Below are 21,211 nucleotides of genomic sequence, written 5' to 3'. Positions count from 1 at the left end.
TTATGCAGAATAGTTAAGCATTTTCTTCCATTTAAGCTTATTGTGTCATTCTCTCCATTTTTCTTGCCTTTATGTCCTTCAGTAAGTTCACTGAGAAGATGTCCCAGTCACTTTTGAACGTTCACTTAGTGTATCATGCCAGTCAAAGTCAATATGAATCAGTCCACAGTACCAATATTCCCTTACTGACTGAAAGACAATACCTAGCCCTTGAGCAATGTGTTTGTTCTCACAGCTTGTATCTGAGATTTGTTAAAGTGCTGCGAAATGTGAAGTTCAGATTAAGTTCCTATAGATCCGTGAATTACTTATTAACGTAGCCGAGCGGTCAGGCACTAGTAATACTGTCACTCCTGTCTGGACTCCAGCCACAATATCATGCACGCAGGATAGTGCTGAGATTACTATCCTTGCGATGGCGACTTGTTCAAGTACTCGTTCCTTCCCAGGGGACTCTTTGAGAAGAACTTTACTTGCAACGAGTTATGCCATCTCTTGCTGATGCCACAAGCCGTTGCAGAAAGACGTTTCTGTGGCTAGTGTGCTCACTTGAGTGTTGTTGTTGTCCCTTGTGTTTCAGATTGTGATCCCATCCTAGTTGACAGTAATCAGTGCATTGTAAGAAGTTATTTCTCGAGTAACTTTCACATGTTGTTAACGTTTGTAAGTGTAGTTTCTTTATAGCTGATACCTCGTGTCACTGTGTGCGACTCAGATTGAATATCAGCATTGTTGACCGTGTTCATTTATTTTCTCCTGTGCTTGCAGTTTGAGATAGTAGATTCGTTCTCCCTTGCTTATATTGCGTGTTATAGTTAATTTTTTCAACCGGGGAGAGTCATCCACTCCACCGAGTTTGTGCATTCCTCCAGTAAGAAAGAACCGATCCCTTGTGTTCTGGTGATTCGATTCCTGCTCCAGGAAGATCTTATTCTGTGACTTATTCTTAGTGACTTTGTAATGAGCCAAGAATTACTGTATCGAACAGCCGAGTTTTGTACTCCAAGTAGAAGAGTTTACCAGTTAGTAATTCCACAGTCACTAGTGAACGTAGCTCTACAGCTAGTTCATGATGCACCAGGTGTTGCACACCCTGGTATGGATCGTTCTGTGAAACAAGCCAGAATGAAATACTTTTGGCCACGTATGGCAACTGACATTTCCGAGTAAGTTAAGAAATGTAGTGTCTGTATGCAACATAAAGGGAATGTCAATGGTCCTAATCCAATCCAAGTGTACCCAACCACTAGTGAACCGTGGGAAAGAGTTGCCCTTGACTTGTTAACCAATTTTAAATGTTCCCTCCAAGGCAACAAACATCTGTGTGTTATGGTAGACCATTTCACCAGATATTGTGAGTTAGTTCCTATTGCAGATAAGACTGCAGAGACAGTAGCTAAAGTGTTTAAAGAACGCATTATCTGCAGGCATACCGCCCCTAAGTCCTTAGTAACAGATAATGGAGGTGAATTCTGTAATGAGATTCTTGAAAATTTGTGTACTTTATACAAGATCTCTAAATCCACCATTGTTCCTCATCATCCTGCCAGCAATGGGTTAGCCGAACGAACCAATAAGAAAGTACTTGATGTCCTGAGAGCCACTATCAACCCCAATAGTGAAACTTGGGATGAAGTCATACCAGATGCTCAATGTGCCATAAATTCTGCTTACAATGCTTCCATAGGTGATACTCCACATTATGCATTGTATGGTGTAGACAAGCATTTACCCTATGAGTTGTTATATTCCACTCCGAAACATAATTACAACCCTGATGATTTCGTAGCAACTCGTACCAGCATGGCTCAAAGTGTTTTTAGAAGATTCCGTGAAAAACTTCATAAATCAACAGCAGAATTTACTAGAGTAACTAATAGCCGTGCTAAGCCATCAAAAGTCAAAGTAGGTTCAAGAGTAATGCTGACAAATTTCAGCAAAACATCCGAAATGCCTAAGCTCGATCAAAAGTTTGTCGGACCTTATCGAGTTGTAGAACATATCACTGGTAATAAGTATAAGGTTAGAGAAATTAGTACTGGTAAGTACAAAGAATCACATTTAGATCATATGAAATTAGTATGCGATGTTGATATTGCTACCCAGACTAATGTGACAGATGCTGAAAATCCTCTTGACTCTGTACCCTCTACCTCAGATATTCAGTCAGATAACCAACCTGAATGTCGTTACTCCTTGCGTACTCGACAAGTAATGAGAAACCCACAAGTATCTTTTGTAGATACTCGTTCAAGTCTCCCTCAGTCAAGGCATGTGTTAGCCATTGCAGAGGAATTCGATCCTCCCAGAGATGATAACCATTCTGCATATGTAAACCTCACCCTCGCAGAATTGGGTTTAAATGTACATAGTCTGTATAACTAGATGTCCGAGATGAAGTAAATTGTCAACTGTTTGTTATTAACTGATTAGTTTTTCAAAAAAAAGTTTTTTTCTTGTTCACGTTTCCTCCGTATTCTGAGAATTTGACAGTAATGATCTGAGTGCACACCAGATGCCTTTGCTGTTAATTTCACCTTGTATATACATATTTATTCTTCCTCAGAATCCGTAGAGTGCATGAATACAGATCAATCGATCAATTCCATCCATATTGTATAATGATTTGTTGTTATTGTAATGCATTACGTTAAAACTCATTATGTTAAAAGTGATTACGTTAATATCCATTACGTAAAACTCATTTTGTTAACATCCATTATGATACAATCCATTAATTCTAAGTTATATAAGAATTTGTTAATGTATAGAATCAGCCCAGAACCACCTGCCTGTTCAGCCTATAAGATAGTAGTGTATGTCGAGACGACATACGTAACATGACCGAGCTGTCAGCATAGTTGCTGATCCCTGTGTTATATAGCATAGCATATAGTATTATCCATGTGCTTTAGATAGGAGATCCCTTTTAGGCCTGTGACTGTTGTGTGACGTCACGGGATGCGCATGTGTACGTTCGTACCTCTGCCCCGCTCTCAGTCGGCGTAGACATCCAGGCTAGGACAGGCAGAGGCTGGGCTCCATCTCCCATCATCTCAGTCTGACAATATATATCGTTACCATCCAACAAGTGTGTCTACCTTCAACCCTCGATATCTCCATTTAAGAACCCCTACGATAATGAAAGGGAGAGGTCAGTCTTTATTTATGGGCTCCAGGAAGTTGAAGGGGAAACTTACAAAGCAAGAAGACAAAGGGAGAAAAAAGTGATCAAAAGCATCATAAAAGTAATAAGAGAAGATGACACGACCCAGCTGGCAAATTTTTGGAGAATATGAGGGTTTGCAAGAAGAAGAACTAGGTCAGTCAAAGTGACTTTCAAAGCAGAATCGACTCGAAACAGGATCCTGCAGGAGAAAGCAAGACTAAGGAACATGCCGGAGTACCTGAGAACTCAGACTCAGGAAAAAAGTCATATACAATCTCCTTCACAATTACCTACAGAAGCCCCCCCAACCAGAACAACCCCAATGTACCCAAACATTCTAACCCAAAACACACATGCCATTTCCAATGCCCCCATCCACCTCATTACAAACTCCACCCTCACAACAAACGCCCATAATTCCTCATCAGGTCTCCCAATTCTCCAACCCCAACGTACTCCAACGTACCCCCCAGACCACAGTTTTAGAAAAAAAAATTGAAGGTTTGGTATACAAATGCAGATGGAATAACAAATAATTGCGAAGAGTGACATGAAAAAATCAAGGAGACATCCCCAGACATAACAGCACTCACAGAAACGAAACTCACCAGGATGATAACAGATGCAATCTTTCCACCCGGATACGAAATCCTCAGGAAAGATAGAGAGAGGAGAAGGGGAGGAGGAGTTGCACTGCTCATTAAAAACTAGTGGGGACTTGAGGAAATGGAAGGAATGGATGGAATGTGCGAAAGGGACTACTTATTAGGAACAAATCAGTCTGAGGGCCATAAGGTGGTAAATGCCACAGAACTGCAGGAGGCCAAGAGAAGAATTCGGCGAGAGCAACAAAGCAATGGTTGACACACTAGTCGAGGTGGCCAGAAGAGCTCACATGGGGGAGCAAAGTTATTAGTTATGGGTGATTTCAATCACAAGGAGATTAACTGAGAAAACCTGGAGCCCCATGGAGGTCCCGAAACATGGAGAGCCAAGATGATGGATATAGTACTGGAAAACCTCTTGCATCAACATATTAGAGACACTGTAAGAGAGTTGAAGATGATCCAGCAAGACTGGACCTTGTATTCACCTTGAGTAGTTCGGATCGAGGATATCAAGTATGAAAGGCCCCTTGGAACTAGAGATCATGTGGTTCTGCGCTTTGGTTACATAGTTAAGATACAAGTGGAGAGAGTAGCAGGAACAGGATGGAAAAAAACAAATTACAAAAGGGGAGATACACAGGCATGAGAAACTTTCTGCAAGACATTTAGTGGGAGAGAGAAATAGCAGGAAAACCAGTAAAAGAAATGATGGAATATGTGGCAACAAAATGCAAGGAGGCAGAGGAGAGGTTTGTTCCAAAGAGGAACAGAAATAATGGGAAAACCAGAATGAGTCCTTGGTTCAGCCAAAGGTGTAGGGAGGCAAAAACTAGATGCACTTGAGAATGGAAAAGGTACAGAAGACAAAGAACCCAGGAAAATAAAGAGATCAGCCGGAAAGCCAGAAACGAATATGCACAGATAAGAAAGGGTCAGTGACAATACGAAAATGACATAATCAAAAGTAAGTCTATGAAGTTGTTGTCAGCCAATCAGGAAAACAACAGTCGGACAGACAATCCCGCTGGAGGAAGAATGGTGGGAAGTTCACAGAAACGACCAAGAGGTATGTGAGGAGCTTAACATGAGATTTAAAAAAATATTTACAGTGGAGAAGGGAAAGGACTCCAGAATTCAGAACAGGAGGTACACCAATAAGTGGTGGATGAGATACACACAACCATGAAGGAGGTGAAGAAATTGCTATGTGAACTTGATACCCCAAATGCGGTGGGACAGACAACATCTCTGTGGGTCCTTAGAGAGGAGCAAAGATACTGTGTGCATGAACAAAGATCTTCAAAAATCCTTTGGGAAACGGGAAATAAACAAGCATATAATTAACAATTAGCCAGTTTCAGGAGAAGTAGACAAGAGAGAGAGAGAGAGAGAGAGAAGAGAGAAGAGGGAGAGAGAGAGGGGAGAGAGGAGGAGAGAAGAGAGAGAGAGGGAGAGAGAGAGAGAGAGAGAGAGAAAAGGAGAGGAGAGAGAGAGAGAGAGAGAGAGGGGGGGGGGAGAGGGAGGGAGAGAGAGAGAGAGAGGGGAGAGAGGGGAAGAGAGAGAGAGAGAGAGAGGGGGGGTGGATAGACTGCTTTTTCAGACTGAAAGAAGGCCTTTGAAAAGTTCTTCACAAGAGGTTAATGGGGCTGGGGGATCAGCACACAAAGGAGGCACTGCAATGGATCAGAGAATATTGACAGGAGGCAACAACGAGTCATAGTAGGGATGAGGTGTCAGAGTGGGTGCTTATGACAAAGCGGCGTTCCAGGGTCAGCCATATAGGTCCATCTGGAGTATCAGCACCAGTTCGAATCCCACCTGGTCCATGCACCTCAAGAAATTAGAAAGTTCAAAGGTTTCACCAAACTAGCCCCAGAGCTAAGGGGACTGTCGTACAAAAAGGGTTAAGGGAAATTGGCCTGACGACAGTGGAGAACAGGAAGGCCAGGGAGACATGATAACGACATAAAATCTGCGCGCAATGGGACAAGGTGGACGAAGACAGGATGTTACGAGATGGGACACAAAAACAAGAGGTCACAATGGGAAAGTTGAAGACTCAGATGAGTCAAAGTGATGTTAGGAGTTTTTTCAGTCATAGAGTTGTCAGGAAGTGGAATAGTCTAGCAAGTGACGTGGGAGGCGGGAACCATACATGGTTTTAAGACGAGGTTTGATAAAGCTCATGGAGAAGGGAGAGAGAGGACCTAGTAGCGGTCAGTGAAAAGGTGGGCCAGGAGCTGTGATTCGACCCCTGCAACCACAAATAGTTGACTACAAATAGGTGAGTACACATACATGTCGTGCAGAACAGACGAGTTTGACCTATTTGGCTGTTTTTGCTGAACTAACAAAATGAAATTTTGTTTATGCCATAAATCAGCGGAAATTAGTTTGAAGTTAACGAATGAAATATATATAATCGATTTTATAAAATTAAATAAATTTATTTATGTATGTATTTATTTATTTAATGTCTTTGCAAACAGTATATTGAGATTGTGTATATACAATAGTGGGTTGTAATACAAAGAGAACCTCTATTATGCCAGGCATTATGGCCGCCAACTTAACATTATTGGCTTACGGTCTACTTAATACTAAGGAGTAGTATATCATAGTTGTACAGTAGGACAGTAATTATTTCATAGTTGTACAGTAGATTATTAATTATAAATGAATCAAAAATTGTATAATACAAAGATATATTTATATTCTAAAATGCTTTGTGAAAACAATGATTCAATTATATTCCTGTCAATAATGGTTAAAAGGTTCAATGTGATTGTTGAAGTTATAATGTGGGAGTACATAGGTGAGTAAATGTGTACTGAGTATTTAGCATTTAGTCTAGGGTGATTAAGTGGCTTTTGAGAAGAGTCTTAAATTGATTTTCAGACTGGGTTACTTTAATATCTTCTGGTAATGAATTCCATATTTTGGGGCCCTTTATGTGCATAGAGTTTTTACACAGTGTGATATGGACACGAGGTATATCAAAGAGTGATCTGTGTCTTGTGTTGTGGTCATGTGTCCTGTTAAGGTTAGTGAGGAGAAGTTTGAGTGGAGGGTTTATATTTGTGTGTATTGTTCTGTGTATGTAGTAGGCACATGAATAAGTATGGATGTTCTTAATGGTGAGCAGATCCAGACTTTTGAAAATTGGTGGAGTATGCTGGCGGGAGTGGGAATTTGTTATCATTCTTACTGCTGCCTTTTGCTGGGTTATGAGGGGTTTTAAGTGACTGGATGCTGTTGATCCTCATGCACAAATTCCATATGTAAGATAAGGGTATATGAGTGAATGGTACAGTGCCAGGAGAGTTGATTGTGGAACGTAGTACCTTATCTTTGATAGTATGTCTACAGTCTTGGAGATTTTCTTGGTGATTTGTTGTATATGTGTCCGGAACTTAAGGCTACTGTCAAGGTGGATACCTAGGAATTTTCCCTCTGTGAGTCTTGTGACTGATGATCCACTTAGCGTTATGTTAAGTGGAACATTTGCAGCTTTGTTTCCAAACTGAATGAAATAGGTTTTATCAGTGTTCAGGGTAAGTTTATTAGTCATCGTCCAGGCAGATATTTTCTGTAATTCAGCATTGACTGTGTTTGCTAGTTTGACTGTGTTTGGGTGAGAAAATACATATGTAGTGTCATCTGCAAATAATATGGGTTTGAGTAGCTGTGATGCATTCAGTAGATCATTATGTAGATGAGAAAGAGGAGTGGTCCAAGGACACTTCCTTGTGGGACTCCTACTGTGATTGGTTGAGTGGAGGAGTTTGCATCATTTGCATACACATATTGAGTTCTGTTACTTTAAGTAGTTGAGGGAGTGGCCTCTGATACCATAGTGCATTAATTTAGAGTACTGTAGTTCATGGTCAACTGTATCGAAAGCTTTAAGTAAATCAATGAAAATTCCCAGCGGACTTCTTTCTTTTCAAGTGCGGTATATATTAGTTCTAGCATGTGTATGATAGCATCATTTGTGCTTTTATTATTCCTGAATCCAAACTGACAAGGGTTTAATATGTTGTGTGAAACGAGGTAGGAATAGATCCGTCTATGAATTAATTTTTCAAAGATTTTAGAGAGCAGTGGTAAGTTAGATATTGGTCTAGAGTTATTTAAGTTAGCTTGGTCACCTCCTATGCTGTACACAAATAATAAATTTTTTATAGTTTATAATAAAACTATCTATCTACTATCTATCTATCTATCTATCTATCTATCTATATATATATATATATATATATATATATATATATATATATATATATATATATATATATATATATATATATTTAATAAGATCACAGTAAACAGATGATTTTAAAATATGCAAAACAACCACTGTGAAAGAGTAGTGAAATTCCAAGCGCTTTCGTGACTACTCACATTGTCAAGGAACTATGAAAGTAATACATCAAAGGAAGGCAATTAAAGGGCTTAGACTACACCTCACAGTCAACCCCCACAACAAAGAAACACCTGACGCGCGACAATACCGGACTCATAAGAAAAGAGGAACACTGCAGTAGGTCCGCTGGTCCAACTAGACAGGTCCTCACGACATCCCACTAACAAATAAGGTTTATTATTTGTCCAATGTATTATTAAACTCTAACCAAATTTTATTAATTATAAATGAGTCTAATTTATATAAACCTAAGGAAATATTCATATTATTTTCAAAACTGCTTTTCATGAAACAAGATTCAATTATATTTCTGTCAACCATGGACTTGCTTGATACAACTTTCTCAACTTTTTGAAAATCAATTGGATGGTTAAAATATCTCACATGAATAAATAGAGCAATGGAATCTTGTCCAGTTCTAATGCTATATTTATGTTGTTTTAATCTAAGTTCGAGATTTTTACCAGTTTGACCGTAATAAGCTTTTGCGCAAATTTTACAAGTAATCTTACAGACACATCCGTCAGCATTTTGGGGGGAATTCTTTATCTAAAGCTTTTTACTGTATCCTCTTTTCTTATGAATCTGGTATTGTCGCGCGTCAGGTGTTTCTTTGTTGTGGGGGTTGACTGTGAGGTGTAGTCTAAGCTCTTTAATTGCCTTCCTTTGATGCATTACTTTCATAGTTCCTTGACAATGTGACTAGTCACGAAAGCGCTTGGAATTTCACTACTCTTTCACATTGGTTGTTTTGCATATATATATATATATATATATATATATATATATATATATATATATATATATATATATATATATATATATATATATATATATATATATATATATAATTACCCTATACTGCACGAATATGACAGTATCCTGAGGCAGATTTTTAAGATAGTACTTAACCACCTTACTGTAGAAGACAGGCAGTGACACCAAGCTACACTTCCAGTGAGACTAAGAGGCATTCGTGTCCGCAGGTCATCACAGATTGCACTACCTGCTTTCCTGTCCTCAAGTGTTGCATCCAGTAGACTTGTAGCAGCGATTCTCCCTGAGCATCTTAGGGACAAGACTGGAAACCAGGACCAAAAGTTCGTTGACAGAGCCATGATCTGAGGTTATCTAACGGGCTCTAAAACTAGTCCTGCTGCCCCCAACTAGTGCACACATTCACACAGGGATGGCCCAGTAGTGGAGAATATAACCTCAACAATGGTTCAGGGTGTATCAGGGAATGATAGAGCCTACCTCCTGGTAGTGAGAGCTCTCATGTAGGAGACTTTCTGTTGGCTGTTCCCATCTCCATCCTTGGCACACGACTCAACCCACAGACCATCCGCATTAGTGTTGCCCTACGACTTGCCACCTTTATTTTCACCGAACACAGGTGTATTTGTGACAGTGAAGCAGCAGACCGATTCGTGTACCACGGTCTTGTGTGCCGTAAATCCCAGGGAAAGATTGCAAGGCATGAAGAGGTTAATAACGTTATCAAGAGTAGTCTCACAACAGCCGGTTGCCCAGCAATAAGGAAGCCACTCCAACTATGCAGACCTGATGGCAGCCAAAAGCATCCATATGGTATCACCATTCAAGCCTGGATAGACGGCAAGCAGGTGGTATGGGACTATACATGTGCATCTACCTTGGCTGACACCTATCTCCAATACACCAGGGAAGAAGGAGGGGCAGCTGCCCGCTTCAGAGAGTCCCCAAAGTCTAGAAAATACGGAGAACTTGGCCAGCATTATAAATTTCTTCCCATAGGCTCGGAGACGCTTGGCTCATGGGAAAAGAGTGCATTTAAGTTCCTTCAGAAGCTAGGCAAAGATCCATCAGGGTAACTGGGGACCCCAGGGCAGCTATTTTTTTTTATTCCAGGGACTCACCACTGCTGTTCAGCTCGTCGTGCCGAATACATAAAACTTTCGATTTTGGATTAAATAACAATGCGCTTCTGGCCGAATATGGAAAGCGAAAATTTGTGTATGCAATAATTTCGCAAAAATCATTCTGAACCTAATGAAAACGATAAATTTAATTGTGTTTGTTTATTATTAAAGTACTGTAAACCTTTATAAAAATATTTAGTTGGATTAGGCTAAATTAAATTGCGCTTCTTATAATAAAGTTAGGTAAGTTTCCTAAGATTCCTTTGGTACAAAATCATTAATTTTTATATAACATAAATGAAAAAAAAATCTATAATTTATAAGAGACAATTTCAGAACCTAATTTTAAATGAGTTCTTACTAACTGACCCCACACACATTTATATATATATATATATATATATATATATATATATATATATATATATATATATATATATATATATATATATATATATATATATATATATATATATATATATATATAGACGGATAGATAAATAGATAGATAGATAGACAGATAGATAAATAGATAGATAGATATATAGATAGATAGACAGATATATAATTATACTACTGAGAAGAGAAAGGAAATACTCATTTGGTAATGATTACAATGGGGACTTATTAAGAGCGAGGAGCAGCAGACGTCAAGTGAAGACTGCAGTGTTCCAAATAAGCAGTGAGTGAGTGGCAGCTCCAAGGTGAACATATATGAACAAGAAGAAGGGAGGAAAGTGGCAATTTGCATACACAAAGCTTAAGATGGAAAGCTGACAGCAGGAGTTGCTGTTGGGGAGAGGGAAAGCTTAGGTTCAGAACCTGAACTTTTCTGAGTGCAGGGTGAAAAACCTCCATGTTTATTTGCATGAAAGTACGGAGCGAGAGAGAGAGAGAGAGAGAGCGAGAGAGAGAGAGAGAGAGAGAGAGAGCGAGAGAGAGAGATAGAGAGAGAGAGAGAGAGAGAGAGAGAGAATTATAAACAGTAATCATCTGCTTATTTACCCTCTGTGTGTCCTTATGCCTCATCAGTGAGTCACCAAACTATAGGTACCCAGCCCATAGAGTCTAGCGCTTCAGCGTCATGATAACAAACACGAAATTATAATAAATATTAAAACAAAAAAATAACAGTATTTTAATCGCAAAAGCTTCAGAAAAGCTCAAAACTCACAAGTTATTCTCGAAGCATCATTTACCGGCGACAAGATTCTTGCGTAACTCGTCCCACCATCACCATAATGACAGTAATAAAATCAACTATAAGAATCAGATCAGAACATAAGGTAAATATACACAAATAACCCGCACATAAAAGACAGAAGCTTACGACGACGTTTCGGTCCGACTTACACCATTGACAAAGTCACACTAACAGAGGTGGAGCAGGACGGCTATGTATAGGCAGGAAGAGGTGGTGGTGGTGGTGGTAGTAGTAGTAGTAGTAGTAGTAGTAGTAGTAGTAGTAGTAGTAGTAGTAGTAGTAGTAGTAGTAGTAGTAGTAGTAGTAGTAGTAGTACAAGAATTGTATATACATGCACAACAAATTAATGAAAGTATAAGATGGTTGTTTATTACGGAAACAAGAGAAGTAAAGAGACTTAGAGTGCCATAAATCAACGAACTAAAACATTTAATAATAATAATATCTTTATTACTACATGTACAAGGTATACAGACCATAGCTGACATCACTGACATACTACTATGTAGAAAGTAGCTTGTTATGTACGGCATTTCTCGCAAATTAGGTCAGTTTTGTCCCAGGATGAGACCCGCACCAGTCCACTAACACCCAGGTACCCATTTTACTGATGGGTGAACATAGACAACCTGTGTAAAGAAACACACCCAATGTTTCTACCCTCGCCTGAAATCGAACCCGGACATCCTGGACGTGTGAAGCGAGACCCACCAGTCCACGGGGCATATTCGAAACAATGTCTACCTGTGAGCAACAAGGTTTAAGAATGCTCGCTTTCAGAGCGCAAAATTTCGAATGCAAACTTCCAGAAGCAAAATTAATTATTAATAATAAATTTTCTAATCAACATCTTGAATATAACGTAAATTTTTCATCTCTTTATTACAGAAAAAAATAATAAAAAGTCTGGAAAAGAGAGAGAAAACCATAACTAAGAAGTAAAATAATATTGACTCAAACACTTAATCTATTTTTCCTTAAGAATTTGAGATCTCATTCACGTCTTTAAGATAATTACGGCAGACTGAAACACAGTGTCTGCTGAAGCTGCAAGTATAATTACGGCAGACTGAAACACAGTGTCTGCTGAAGCTGCAAGTATAATTACGGCAGACTGAAACACAGTGTCTGCTGAAGCTGCAAGTATAATTACGGCAGACTGAAACACAGTGTCTGCTGAAGCTGCAAGTATAATTACGGCAGACTGAAACACAGTGTCTGCTGAAGCTGCAAGTATAATTACGGCAGACTGAAACACAGTGTCTGCTGAAGCTGCAAGTATAATTACGGCAGACTGAAACACAGTGTCTGCTGAAGCTGCAAGTATAATTACGGCAGACTGAAACACAGTGTCTGCTGAAGCTGCAAGTATAATTACGGCAGACTGAAACACACTGTCTGCTGAAGCTGCAAGTATAATTACGGCAGACTGAAACACACTGTCTGCTGAAGCTGCAAGTATAATTACGGCAGACTGAAACACAGTGTCTGCTGAAGCTGCAAGTATAATTACGGCAGACTGAAACACACTGTCTGCTGAAGCTGCAAGTATAATTACGGCAGACTGAAACACAGTGTCTGCTGAAGCTGCAAGTATAATTACGGCAGACTGAAACACAGTGTCTGCTGAAGCTGCAAGTATAATTACGGCAGACTGAAACACAGTGTCTGCTGAAGCTGCAAGTATAATTACGGCAGACTGAAACACAGTGTCTGCTGAAGCTGCAAGTATAATTACGGCAGACTGAAACACACTGTCTGCTGAAGCTGCAAGTATAATTACGGCAGACTGAAACACACTGTCTGCTGAAGCTGCAAGTATAATTACGGCAGACTGAAACACACTGTCTGCTGAAGCTGCAAGTATAATTACGGCAGACTGAAACACAGTGTCTGCTGAAGCTGCAAGTATAATTACGGCAGACTGAAACACAGTGTCTGCTGAAGCTGCAAGTATAATTACGGCAGACTGAAACACAGTGTCTGCTGAAGCTGCAAGTATAATTACGGCAGACTGAAACACAGTGTCTGCTGAAGCTGCAAGTATAATTACGGCAGACTGAAACACAGTGTCTGCTGAAGCTGCAAGTATAATTACGGCAGACTGAAACACAGTGTCTGCTGAAGCTGCAAGTATAATTACGGCAGACTGAAACACACTGTCTGCTGAAGCTGCAAGTATAATTACGGCAGACTGAAACACACTGTCTGCTGAAGCTGCAAGTATAATTACGGCAGACTGAAACACAGTGTCTGCTGAAGCTGCAAGTATAATTACGGCAGACTGAAACACAGTGTCTGCTGAAGCTGCAAGTATAATTACGGCAGACTGAAACACAGTGTCTGCTGAAGCTGCAAGTATAATTACGGCAGACTGAAACACAGTGTCTGCTGAAGCTGCAAGTATAATTACGGCAGACTGAAACACAGTGTCTGCTGAAGCTGCAAGTATAATTACGGCAGACTGAAACACAGTGTCTGCTGAAGCTGCAAGTATAATTACGGCAGACTGAAACACAGTGTCTGCTGAAGCTGCAAGTATAATTACGGCAGACTGAAACACACTGTCTGCTGAAGCTGCAAGTATAATTACGGCAGACTGAAACACACTGTCTGCTGAAGCTGCAAGTATAATTACGGCAGACTGAAACACAGTGTCTGCTGAAGCTGCAAGTATAATTACGGCAGACTGAAACACAGTGTCTGCTGAAGCTGCAAGTATAATTACGGCAGACTGAAACACACTGTCTGCTGAAGCTGCAAGTATAATTACGGCAGACTGAAACACAGTGTCTGCTGAAGCTGCAAGTATAATTACGGCAGACTGAAACACAGTGTCTGCTGAAGCTGCAAGTATAATTACGGCAGACTGAAACACACTGTCTGCTGAAGCTGCAAGTATAATTACGGTAGACTGAAACACAGTGTCTGCTGAAGCTGCAAGTATAATTACGGCAGACTGAAACACACTGTCTGCTGAAGCTGCAAGTATAATTACGGCAGACTGAAACACACTGTCTGCTGAAGCTGCAAGTATAATTACGGTAGACTGAAACACAGTGTCTGCTGAAGCTGCAAGTATAATTACGGCAGACTGAAACACAGTGTCTGCTGAAGCTGCAAGTATAATTACGGCAGACTGAAACACAGTGTCTGCTGAAGCTGCAGGTATAATTACGGCAGACTGAAACACAGTGTCTGCTGAAGCTGCAAGTATAATTACGGCAGACTGAAACACAGTGTCTGCTGAAGCTGCAAGTATAATTACGGCAGACTGAAACACAGTGTCTGCTGAAGCTGCAAGTATAATTACGGCAGACTGAAACACAGTGTCTGCTGAAGCTGCAAGTATAATTGCGGCAGACTGAAACACAGTGTCTGCTGAAGCTGCAAGTATAATTGCGGCAGACTGAAACACAGTGTCTGCTGAAGCTGCAAGTATAATTACGGCAGACTGAAACACAGTGTCTGCTGAAGCTGCAAGTATAATTGCGGCAGACTGAAACACAGTGTCTGCTGAAGCTGCAAGTATAATTGCGGCAGACTGAAACACAGTGTCTGCTGAAGCTGCAAGTATAATTGCGGCAGACTGAAACACAGTGTCTGCTGAAGCTGCAAGTATAATTGCGGCAGACTGAAACACAGTGTCTGCTGAAGCTGCAAGTATAATTGCGGCAGACTGAAACACAGTGTCTGCTGAAGCTGCAAGTATAATTACGGCAGACTGAAACACAGTGTCTGCTGAAGCTGCAAGTATAATTGCGGCAGACTGAAACACAGTGTCTGCTGAAGCTGCAAGTATAATTACGGCAGACTGAAACACTGTCTGCTGAAGCTGCAAGTATAATTACGGCAGACTGAAACACAGTGTCTGCTGAAGCTGCAAGTATAATTGCGGCAGACTGAAACACAGTGTCTGCTGAAGCTGCAAGTATAATTACGGCAGACTGAAACACAGTGTCTGCTGAAGCTGCAAGTATAATTACGGCAGACTGAAACACAGTGTCTGCTGAAGCTGCAAGTATAATTGCGGCAGACTGAAACACAGTGTCTGCTGAAGCTGCAAGTATAATTACGGCAGACTGAAACACAGTGTCTGCTGAAGCTGCAAGTATAATTACGGCAGACTGAAACACAGTGTCTGCTGAAGCTGCAAGTATAATTACGGCAGACTGAAACACACTGTCTGCTGAAGCTGCAAGTATAATTACGGCAGACTGAAACACAGTGTCTGCTGAAGCTGCAAGTATAATTACGGCAGACTGAAACACACTGTCTGCTGAAGCTGCAAGTATAATTACGGCAGACTGAAACACACTGTCTGCTGAAGCTGCAAGTATAATTACGGCAGACTGAAACACAGTGTCTGCTGAAGCTGCAAGTATAATTACGGCAGACTGAAACACACTGTCTGCTGAAGCTGCAAGTATAATTACGGCAGACTGAAACACACTGTCTGCTGAAGCTGCAAGTATAATTACGGCGGAAACACACTGTCTGCTGAAGCTGCAAGTATAATTACGGCAAACTGAAACACACTGTCTGCTGAAGCTGCAAGTATAATTACGGCAGACTGAAACACAGTGTCTGCTGAAGCTGCAAGTATAATTACGGCAGACTGAAACACAGTGTCTGCTGAAGCTGCAAGTATAATTACGGCAGACTGAAACACAGTGTCTCCTGAAGCTGCAAGTATAATTACGGCAGACTGAAACACAGTGTCTCCTGAAGCTGCAAGTATAATTACGGCAGACTGAAACACAGTGTCTGCTGAAGCTGCAAGTATAATTACGGCAGACTGAAACACAGTGTCTGCTGAAGCTGCAAGTATAATTACGGCAGACTGAAACACAGTGTCTGCTGAAGCTGCAAGTATAATTACGGCAAACTGAAACACAGTGTCTGCTGAAGCTGCAAGTATAATTACGGCAGACTGAAACACAGTGTCTCCTGAAGCTGCAAGTATAATTACGGCAGACTGAAACACAGTGTCTGCTGAAGCTGCAAGTATAATTACGGCAAACTGAAACACAGTGTCTGCTGAAGCTGCAAGTATAATTACGGCAGACTGAAACACAGTGTCTCCTGAAGCTGCAAGTATAATTACGGCAGACTGAAACACAGTGTCTCCTGAAGCTGCAAGTATAATTACGGCAGACTGAAACACAGTGTCTCCTGAAGCTGCAAGTATAATTACGGCAGACTGAAACACAGTGTCTCCTGAAGCTGCAAGTATAATTACGGCAGACTGAAACACAGTGTCTCCTGAAGCTGCAAGTATAATTACGGCAGACTGAAACACACTGTCTGCTGAAGCTGCAAGTATAATTACGGCAGACTGAAACACAGTGTCTCCTGAAGCTGCAAGTATAATTACGGCAGACTGAAACACAGTGTCTCCTGAAGCTGCAAGTATAATTACGGCAGACTGAAACACACTGTCTGCTGAAGCTGCAAGTATAATTACGGCAGACTGAAACGCAGTGTCTGCTGAAGCTGCAAGTATAATTACGGCAGACTGAAACACAGTGTCTGCTGAAGCTGCAAGTATAATTACGGCAGACTGAAACACAGTGTCTGCTGAAGCTGCAAGTATAATTACGGCAGACTGAAACACAGTGTCTGCTGAAGCTGCAAGTATAATTACGGCAGACTGAAACACAGTGTCTGCTGAAGCTGCAAGTATAATTACGGCAGACTGAAACACAGTGTCTGCTGAAGCTGCAAGTATAATTACGGCAGACTGAAACACAGTGTCTGCTGAAGCTGCAAGTATAATTACGGCAGACTGAAACACAGTGTCTCCTGAAGCTGCAAGTATAATTACGGCAGACTGAAACACAGTGTCTGCTGAAGCTGCAAGTATAATTACGGCAGAGTGAAACACACTGTCTGCTGAAGCTGCAAGTATAATTACGGCAGACTGAAACACATTGTCTGCTGAAGCTGCAAGTATAATTACGGCAGACTGAAACACACTGTCTGCTGAAGCTGCAAGTATAATTACGGCAGACTGAAACACATTGTCTGCTGAAGCTGCAAGTATAATTACGGCAGACTGAAACACATGTCTGCTGACTCCAATTCATTCGTTTAAGAACCAGTAAGACAGGAATATTGAAAATATAGGTTTGACCTAGACACTATGATGGGGTAAACTAGTTAGGTTAGTGATTTTAGTGCAACAACTACGTCAGGACGAACAGTTAATAATGGACATCCAAGATAATAATAACGATAATAATAATAATAATCAAAATAATAATATTGGACAAAGCACTAATCATCCATGTTGGAAGTCGATGTATGACTTGCTGAAGGTCTATACAGAGTCTTACTGTTTCTGTAACGAGGGTTTGCTATATGTCAAATGTATATTCTTATGATAGTTGCCGAGTATACTTGGTTCTGTGGTTGTGATGCTGAGAGCGAGGCATTACGTTCTCGCGGCTCTCACATGATGCACTCTCGCTTTCTCTCTCCGAGTGTCTCGCTTTCTCTCCAAGACCCTATCTCCTGGTTCATCTGGGGAACGTTTCTTTTAGTGTTTCTCAACGCAAACACACACGCGCGCACACACACACACACACACACACACACTAAACAGACAGACAACACTAAACTACAGATCTGTGTCTCTGACATGTATAATTTGTAAAGATATTTACAAGATTATCAGAAGAGTGGTTGAGCATCTACGACGCCTTCAGAGAAGGAAAATTCTGCCTCACAAACCTACCGGAGTTCTATGAAATGGTAACAGAAGTAATACAGGAGAGAAAGGGATGGATAGACTGCAACTTCTTGGACTGTAAGAAGACTTTCGACACACCACCACACTAGAGGCTGGTTTAGAACCTAGAGGGGCAGACAGGAATAGCAGTCACATGCACCCACTCTGACGAGGTGAGTGCATGTGTCGAGTGAGGTTCCACGATGAGAAGAATACAGGTGGACTAGATCACGTAAGCCTACAAGGAGATATGGACAGACTGCAAGCCTGGTCCAACAAATGGCTCCTGGAGTTTAACCTCAGCAAATGCAAAACCATGAAGTCTGTAGAAGGACAAAAAAGACCGCAGACGGAATACGAGCAAGTGTACAAGATGGTGATAAAGAAGACAAAATTCAAGAGCCAGAGAAAACACCGGGAAAGGTCAGCAGCCCAGACAAGGCTGCCAAAACTCGCATCACAAATGAACTACATTGCTTCACAGCTTTGGTGAGCTTGTCTGTGACTGGCTGATGAACCGAGGTACTGATATAACGGCGGGTACCCTACTGATCGTTAAATCCTTAGCACCTGTTTCGCTGGTCGGGAGGCAGCCTGTATGGGAGTGTGACATACTCTGAATAATATGTAACATATTCTTAAGTTTCCACAATAAAGTTCTTGAAGAAAGGAGAGAGTGGATATAGTGTCAGCATAGTTTATATAGTCGACCCCTTGCTAGACTTAGCGGGTAGCATGTGACGTCACGTGATGTGACATGTGAGCGTCAGACGCTCTGCCTCTCCCTCAGTTCCCAGATAGACCTACAGGCGGGTACAGGCAGGCTGGGCCACTCCCCTCTCGCAACTCTGCTAATATAGTGAATACAATCAAACAAGTGTGTTTATCTACAACCATCATATCTTCACGGAACCCTCCCAACAGTAGTAGCGACCAGCAAAGAGGCACGGCCAGGAGCTATGACTTGGCCTATGTTACCACAAACAGGTGAGTACATACACACACATGCACACACACACACACACACACACACACACGCACCTCACTCAGAGAAAAAGATGTTGGGGTGAGTATAACACCAAACATATCCCCTGAGGCACAAATCAACCAAATAACTGCTGCAGCTATGGGCAACTAGCAGACCTAAGAACAACATTCCGTCATCTCCGTATGGACTCGTACACGACTCTGTGCACCGTGTACATCAGGCCCATACTGGAGTATGCAGCATAAGTTTGGAACCCACACCTGGTCAAGCATGTCAAGAAATTAGAGAAAGTCCAAAGGTTTGCAACAAGACTAGTTCCAGAACTAAGGGGAATGTCCTACGAAGAATGGTTAGGGGAAATCGGCCTGGTGACACTGGAGGACAGGAGGGTTAGGGCAGACATGATAACGACATACAAAATTGTGAAGGCTTACTCAGCCCTGTAACAACTTCAGACAGTATTACCAAGGCTGGCTCCTCCTCAGGAAAATTAATGAATAGAAAAAGAACAAAAACTGACAAATATAAACACTTTATTATTTAGGAAATATGAAATATAAAACACTTAAATATGAAATATTAAGTTCTACATTAAAGAAAATGAAAAATGAAAAATATAAATGATAACTGAATTCAACACTAATATAAAACTTGGGTGTCTGGTGTTGGTGGCACTGCTTGTTGAAATCGTAACCGTTGCCGATGATGGGGGGGGTCGCAGGTGTTGGTTACAACCCACTGGCTAGTTCTTCACAGTCTAGCCTTGAGTATTCTATCCCGATGACAGGAAAGCAGGTTCTTTACCGCTGCAATGATGAGGGGTTACGTCCTGCAATTTCATACAGGTGCACAGGTAATTAAATCCAAAAAATGGAAGTCTCAGGACGTTAGTCCATCTCCATCAATTTTACTCGTTGATTGACAGGTGACCCTCTCTGTCATCCAAGCTGAAAAGATAGACAGGTTACCCACTGCTTAAGAAATCACTCTCCATGATAAGTACAATACCTAAAAGATGTGGTGATTATTACAACAGTCAACTTATAGCAAGACTGAAAGGACTAAGTTTATTATTGGTCAAAAGTAAAGCTTTTAACCAATAAATCCACTAGAATACAAGGCAGGCATGTACTTACAGTAGTGCTGGGAGCAGTGAGTCTAGTGATTACTGTTTGGACCGGAGCCCCACACGTCACCTTTCGGGGGGGGGAGGAAAGAGGGGAAGGGATAGCGGCAGCTAGACTGACCCTACCTTAACAAGCAGCCAGCAGTCAAACTATCACTTTTGGGGTGGGGGAAAAAAGGCGGGAATAGCGGGAGCTTGACTTACCCTACCTTAACAAGTAGCCGGCAATGAAACTATTGTTACTATATACTCCCTCTCTAATCCTATCTATTGAACTTTTCCCTCACACTCCCCCATACCAAGACTTATAGTCAAGAAGTATAAGAAGAATAGGTGAGGAAAAAGTTCTAACATGTGGAAGTCGCGTAAGGCAACAAATCTTCTACTGACTGTCACGACTTAACCAGTCAGAGAAATAATTGGATGAACCATTGATATACACAATATGGAACTTAAAAGCCTGGAGTGCCAATGTCTACCTCAAGAGGCGACTGTTGGTTCCCTTAAAAGTTTCTAGGTATATCAAAGGTTTGTGGTCCATTTCTAAAATGAATTCTTTTCCCAGCAAATAAAATTTAAGTTTGGAGATTCCCCACACAAGGGCCAAGCATTCCTTTTCTATGGTGGAGTATCTTGTTTCTGCGGGAAGGAGTTTCCGGCTTAGGAAGCATACAGGGAAGGGAGTACCATCATGGTATTGTAGTAACACTGCACCTAAGCCAGTATTGGAGGCATCAGTTCTTAAACAAAATGTTTTATTAATATCTGGAATCTTAAGTATAGGGTCTTTCGAAAAGATATTTTTAATCTCATTAAACTTTTCCCGAGCTACGTCGGAAAGTTCAAGAGGTTCCTTCACAGACTTTTTAAGGAAGTCGGATAAGATGCCTGTAAGATCAGTAAGGTTCGGGATAAACCGTGCATAAAAATTTGCAGAACCAAGAAAGGTACGCATGAGCTTCTTGGTTTTGGGGAATTTAAATTCTAATAAAGCTTTGATCTTACTGGGGAGAGGCTGCAGAGAGTTATTAGAAAGTATCAGTCCAAGATATCTAA

This window comes from Cherax quadricarinatus, chromosome 4, assembly GCF_038502225.1.
Source record: "Cherax quadricarinatus isolate ZL_2023a chromosome 4, ASM3850222v1, whole genome shotgun sequence".
Classification (NCBI taxonomy): domain Eukaryota; kingdom Metazoa; phylum Arthropoda; class Malacostraca; order Decapoda; family Parastacidae; genus Cherax; species Cherax quadricarinatus.
This window is presented reverse-complemented; position numbering follows the sequence as displayed.